General features: G+C 40.6%; 1 pseudogene; it reads left to right on the top strand.

The window, feature by feature from the left end:
• Positions 1-530: 530 nt before the first annotated feature.
• On the top strand, positions 531-6,816 carry LOC101634872 (annotated as a pseudogene).
• Positions 6,817-7,373: the final 557 nt, after the last annotated feature.

Genomic DNA, 7,373 nt, shown 5'->3' on the forward strand with positions numbered 1-7,373 from the left:
AAGCTCCAGATATGGGCAAGACTCATCATAGAGGTATTTCTAAGTCATAGGGAGGAATTTGCAGAATCATTGAGGCGATGTAAGCAGCTCTGTGGTATGATTTGATTGTTAGCTCTCTTTTTGAAGATTCATTTATTTATGCCTACAGAACTGGGGTATAGCCAGAGGTGTGGGGAGTGAAAGGATTCACCAGAGACAGAGAAGGGAGCAGAACAGGCAGATGGGCTGAAATACACTGCTGAGGGGAGCAGTGGGTCAGTCAGGGGAGGTCTGCCAGGGGAATCGAACTCATGCTGCAGTGGCTGCAGATAGTGTCATATGCTGTATTTTAACCTGTTGCGCCACCAGGGAGGGCCCTGATTGCTATGTTTTAAAAGACTATTTGCAAAAAAAAAAAAAAGAGAGAGACTATTTGCCTAAGAGCCTGACACTCTATTGGAACTGAAGTACCACTTAACTTGAAGCCAGTAAAAGGGGATTTAAAAGTCTGGGCTAAAAGTGATAAAGTTATATAAAAGGGTTCAGACAACATGAACCCTTCTGAGGAGGAGGGTAAAAGAAGCATAATGGTTGTGAGATCGATCCAAATTGTGGTTTGTATCATTAATTTTGTCCTTTTTTATTACAGAGGAGTATCTCATTGTATAGCTCCACCACCATTTGTTTATACATTTATCCATCAAAGGACATTTGGGGTGTTTCCAGTTTGGGGAGAGTATGAATAGAGGTGCTGTAAACATTCATGCACAGATGGAACAGTTTTATTTACTGATTATGGTTGCACAAATTTATGTATATGGGTTAGAGTTGTACAACTGTAGACCAAAAATGTTAATTTCAGTATATGTTAATTTAAAAATAAAATAGTACGCAGTGGAAATGAACTGAGCTGAGAAAGTTTCAATGAGACTAGCGAATAAAGATTTGGGATAATGCCAAGGTTGATTCAACAGATTGTTTTACAAGAAAACAGAAATTTCAAGGAAGTAGGTTTCAGTAATTGCAGGGACAACAGTGAGCTCATTTATTGATTGTTCATTTTCTGGAGTTGATGAGAACCTGAGAAGAAATCAAACAATCAAAATAAAATTAGATGGCTCTTGGGGAGTTGGTGTTGTCAAGGGTTCCAGAGGGAAATACCTTCCCAGTTGACGGAGACCCGGCCGCCACACGAGCCCATCTGTATTCTGGAACTTGCATGACAAAAGCCCAATAACTTCTTTTACTCTAGGAGTCATCCGCACGTGTGCCTACACTACCATTTCTTCTTCTTTTTCTTCTTCTTTTTTAAAAGTAATACCTGGATAAAGAAACGACAAGGAAAGATCTTATGCAGAATAGCCAGCATACAGTATATGGGTCTTTATTCCTTGTCTTTAGCTGATCTGCCTTAGAAACCATTCAGAAAAGTGTGGCAGTCACAACCCATTAGTAAATCCTCATGGGTGAGACTTGTTTGACCTGAAATCACATTTTAATGAAGCAACTGGCAAAATTTGTTAGACACTGTGCCATTAAACCATCAATATAAGTGAGGGTGGGGGCACACGTTTCACTAGGTAAAACAGCTACGAACAGTATTAGGTGAATTAGTTAATCAAATATTTTTAAAACAAAAAACAGCCTGCAGTAGATTATCCGAAGCTCATTAACATATGGGTGTTATCCAGGAAGAGGAAATTATGAGACGGTTGAAAGAACAGCCATATGCAGGACCTAGGAACTCAGATGAAATTAAGAACTTTTTTTCAAGAGTGACTACATGATACATTGATTACCAAAATATTTCTAATTCATTCTCTCTATATAGTCATGCCCTTTACAATATGACCTTGCAGCTTCTATCACTAAGAAGCAAAATCTATATCACCAACCACTAAAACCTGAGCTGGTCTCACCACCTGCCTTCACCAATAAAATGTTGCGAGTGATGCTGATCAATGCAGAATCTAAACCTCAAGAGGTCAAGCATCCTTCCTTGTTGTCCCGGAAATCTGTCCACCCACCAGGTAAGCTAGTTTGGGCTAACACTTCCAAGGAGCATGTGGAACAAAAATGAAGCCCACTTAACCCATTAAGACCTCTTGACCAGGCAGAGGATCGGACAATGTGACCCAAGAAACAAGAGTAAACTCTTAAAATCAACCAACCCACACCCTATCAGTAGAATCCTACAACAGACCCAAAGGCCAGTGAAATAAAGTCTTGCTATTTTAAGAATTAAGGGTGGTTTATTATATGACATGATACACTACAGAAGCAAACCACAAAGCACTTTATATTTCTGCTTGTATTAGTTTCCTCTTGCCAAATTTCCAGAGACTTAGTGGCTTACAGCAACCCAAATTTTCTTACAGTTCTGTAGATGACAAGTCTTGAAAGTTGCACCGAGCTAAAGCCAATGTGGTGGCAGGGGTGGTTCCTTCTGGAAGCTCTAGGGAAAAATCTTCTTTCTTGTGATTTTCAGTTTCTGGTGGATCACTGCATTCATTGGCTTGTGGTGACTTCCTCCATTTTGAAAGCACAACATTCCGAATCTCTGCTTTCATTATCAAGGCACTTTGTCCTCCAAAGATGACGACTCCTGAGTCCTCCTGAAAAAGACTGGTGCTGAGTACATCCGAACAATGGATGAGACTCTCCACACCTGAAAGGCTTTACCTTAATCAGTTCCACAACATCCCTTCTGCAGTGTAACAGAACATTCAGATTCTGGAGATTAGCCTGTGCACATATTTGAGAGACCATCATTCAGGCTCCATACTACCATTTCCTTCAATGAACAGCAGAAAGTTCACATATTGGGGGTAGGGGTGGGAATGAAGATCAAGTTCAGTTACAGCAAGATGGCACAATGGAAAGGTGATTACATCAGATTTAGCTGGAAGAACAACCAAATGAGTGATAATAACAACCACTACTTATTGACATCCTACTACGAGCAGTGGCACTGCACATTTTACATTTGGTTTTCATAATTATCAAAATCTATTAAAGTAGTACTTTGCCTACCTGAGTCCAGGTCTGAGAAATTTAAATAACTTGTCTACAGCTTCTTCCCCTTAAGTACATTATCCACATTGCTTAATTAAAATCTCTGATACTCTACTCCCTCAACTTGCAAATCTAATATTCTACAGACAATATTTATCCAACAGAAATCTCACAAGGCAAAAATGAGAAACACTCTAAGTCAGGTTTGAATGCTTCTAGAATTTAGACTGCGAATATATTAGTACCTAAAATTCGTTTTTGGACATTTTAAAATAAACTTTCAAATTTTGACCCAGGGCAGAACTTCTTTTAATTGCCCTGTGAGTCAGGTTTTTTTTGTTTGTTTTTTTGTTTGTTTTGTTTTTGTTTTTTATTTTAAAATTACACTTTGGCTTAATTTTCGTTTGGGCAACAATCTTCTACGTTTGGGTTATTTTACAATTTCTCTGAATTTTTTTGAGAAATAAATTTGAAGAGTCTTTCTGTTAAGGAGAGAAAACTACTGCTTGGTTGAAAAACATTTCATTTGTACCTGAAAAGTTCAAAGCATTTCTGCCTGGGTGTGACAGTAGCAAGGAACAAGAGGTGCAAATGCATGGTTAAGTGAAAACAATTTCAATATGTGCATATTAAATGCACCCTTATTTGAAATATTTGTTAATAAAATATTCATGCAAAATCCTTACCAACTACTTGACTTCAGTGTGTTCTTAATGATTTTAAAAACTATCCTGGAACCTTACGAGATCATTAGAAGGGTAGAGGGAAGAGTTTGCTGTTACACACAAACGAAAGCCCCCCAATTTACGTTGAGGTAGGGTCTGTTTTCTAAATGACAAAACTCAGCCAAATTCAAGTCTAGAAAGATGACTGCAGAACTGGGGATACTAGGGAGGAGAGTAAACATCACAACAAAGTGGGGAAGGGGCCCAATGGTATAAATAAGGGGATGGGGTGCTCTGGGTGGGTGGGTGGGGTGATGCCCTTCTGAGGAGGTGTGAACCTGTTCCTCTGAGTCATACACAGTCTGAAGCACTGCTACTTCAACAATAAATACTTGAAATTTTTTAAAAGATTTGTTTATTTATGTGTGCAAAACTGGGGTACAGGCCAGAGGTGCAGGGGCAGTGAAAGGACTTACCAGAGACAGAGTGGGGAGCAGAACTGACAGATTGATGAAGTACACTGCTGAGGAGAGCAGACAGGAGAGGTCTGCTGTGCCATGTGGGTCAGGGTCAGCTCCTGGGCCAGGGATCCAACTCAAGCTGAAGCACCTGTGGCTGGCTTCAAATTGCTGCGCTTTAACCCACTGTGCCACCAGGGAGGGCCCTAAATACATGAAAAAAAATTTTATTAAAGATTTATTTATTTGTGCATACAGAACTGGGGTACAGGCCAGAGCCTCAGGGGCGGCGAGAGGCTTCACCAGAGACAGAGTGGGGAGCAAAACAGGCAGATCGACCAAGTACACTGCTGAGGGGAGCAGTGGGCGGGTCAGGAGAGGTCTGCCATGCCATGTGGTCACCTGCGGGGCAGGCGGGAATCGAACTCATGCAGAAGCGGCTTTAGATTCTCAGTGCAGTGCTTTAACCCGCTGCACCACCAGGGAGGGCCACATGAAAAATTTTTAATGAATAAAAACAACCAGAAATAAACATGGAGCTACCATAATGGTGAGAAAAAGAAACCTTGCTGCAGTTGAAAAGGGATGGGACATATCAAAGACAAAAGATTTTAATTTAGGTACCGAAGGAATCAAATAAATTTGAACCTGGTATTGGAAAACAAATTTATTATTACATGACAGGGATGGAAATTTATAAATTTTGTGGCCTAGGTTTCATGCAAGTTAGAGTTTATCCATGTGACCAAAGAGGAGAGTTAGCAATAAAGAATAGCACTATGACAGAGATAAAGTAATATTAGAATGATTGACTCATCTATTTATACTCTCTAGCCCTCAACTTCTATTTCCTCAAAAATCTATAGCTACCTGTCTATTTTAATCATTAACAAATCTCCCACCAATTCATAGTACTAAAGGAAATAATAGAAAAGCTTCAAGATGTGGGAGCTTTACAGAGGAAAATAATCTTTGATTTGAAAGAAATATGAAAAGCTATCAAGTTCAAACTTCATCCACTTGACAAAATCTCCTTAGAACACCCATGACAGAGTCATCCACCTCTGCTGAAGTTCTTCCAAAGCTGATTACTGTCAAGCCACTACAAGGCAAGCCATTTGGTTTATGACAGTTCTTATTCTACTTAACAAAAATCTACATTCTTATAAAAGCACCTATTGAACCTTCTACTGACCTCTGGATCAAGGTTAACGTAAACTAAAGCCTGAGCCATGCGACAGCTTAAAAAGCATCTGAAAAAGAAATGGACATATGTCTGTCAGGCTTCTTTGCCGGAGCTGAGTAGCCACACTCCTGTATTGGCAACTTTTTCCAGGAGCATCTCACCAATGCAGAATACGGTGAGAGAGAGAATTTAGCCCATTGTGGAAGGGTAACAAAAACAAAACTTTAGAACCACCTGGGAATGCAGGCTGTAACAACAGAAAGTGATGGCAGAGCTGATCTCAGGAGAAAGCGTAACTCCCATTCCAGCTGTCAGCAATGAACAGACAATTAAAATGCTGATCCTGACAAAGGGCAGTGGGGTGCAAGAGCCACAGGCTTTGTCCTTCTCTCATGTAGGAGATAAAAAGTAGGAACTGGGCCCTCCCTGGTGGTGCAGCGGGTTAAAGCACAGCACTAAGAAACTAAAGCCACATCAGCATGACTTCGATCCCACCCTGGAAGTGACCACATGGCTCGGCAGACCTCTCCTGGCCCGCTCGCTGCTCCCTCAGCTGTATACTTCATCGACCTGCCTGTTCTGATCCCCACTCTGTCTCTGGTGAAGCCTCTCACCAACCCTGAAACTCTGGCCTGTACCCCAGTTCTGTATGCATATATATATATATATTTTAATAGGAACTGTAGAGACAGGAAATTGCAAGTGTGGCCACAGAAAATATCCAGGTCACCCCCAAAACTGTACAGCGAGTAGTAGAAAAATAATCACTAACCTGCAGGAAAGTTTATGTATTGTGTTTTACCAAAGAAACTTCTAAAAAGCAAAACCTGTTCAATGGGCCACTGCATATTTGGAAAAATATTACTAAAACTTCAAAGTTTGATATTGAAAACTGTTCAATTAAATGCATGTTTGTGTTCAATAACAAATTAGATCCAGCTGGAAAGATAAGTAGTGAACTGGGTGATACCTGTCAGAAATAGTGGCTCAAAATGCAAAACAGAAAAGTTTACAAGTAATTGGGCATAAAATGTACATCCAACAGAGCTTTAGTATATGTTCCTGTAGGAGAAGAGTTGAGAGAATGGCAGAAGTAGCAGAGACTGTTGGCCCGGGCTGAGAAAGAGCTGCAAGGGGATATCCCCCACTAAGGCGGGACCTGTCCTTGCAGCAGGCGTTCATAATTTCATCTGTCTGGTGGGCAACAAGAAGACTCAGCTGTGGTGATCACATGTGAGGTGGACCCCAAGGAGCTGATCATCTTCCTGCCTGCCCTGGGTCGAAAGATGGTGAATCTCTGTTGCATTATCAAGACGAAGGTGAGGCTGGGGCTTCTGGGCCACAGGAAGACTTGCACCACTGTCTCCTTCACACAGGTGAACTTGAAAGACAAAGGAGCCGTGACTAAGTGGGTGGCAGCTGTGAGGACCAATGACAATGACAGACATGATGAGAACTCATGGTGGGGGACGTTCTGGGTCCAAAATCTGTGGCTCATATTGCCAAGCTGTGAAAGGGGCATCTCAGAGCTCACCTCTCAATTGACTGAGCATATGCTGGTGTGTCTTCTGTACATAAAAATAATAAATGTCCTCCTTTGGCCACAGAACAATAGAAAGAAATCAACAAAAACTAGCTGTCTGAATAGAATAAAAATATAAAAAGCTCTTAAAAGCTTGGTGTGAGTCAGTGAGAGAAAGATGAGAGGGTGGAGGAAATGGTGTATCATCAGTATTAAGAGAACAAAAGTACATGATGCTGTAGTTTAGCAAACTAGAGTATACCATGGTCTGCATGGTTAATTCGGATATAAATATAATGATACATTTTTCTAAATTATTAAATGCAGAGCAAAAAGGGATATATTTCATGGGCCCTTACATTTGTGGTAAAAGGTCAAAGAGGCGTTTGGATGGAATACATAATAACTTCAGGGAAGTGATCACTTTTGAGCCAGAAGGGGACATGAGTGAGGCTGAGTTGTGTCTATCATTTATTTCTTTATTAAAAAGAGGTGTGGAATAATAAAGTAAAATGTCAGCTCATTTTTATAGGGTATATTCATGCCTA

The sequence above is a fragment of the Condylura cristata genome, unplaced genomic scaffold (assembly GCF_000260355.1).
Source record: "Condylura cristata isolate star-nosed mole 26May11 unplaced genomic scaffold, ConCri1.0 scaffold00027, whole genome shotgun sequence".
In the NCBI taxonomy this organism is placed as follows: domain Eukaryota; kingdom Metazoa; phylum Chordata; class Mammalia; order Eulipotyphla; family Talpidae; genus Condylura; species Condylura cristata.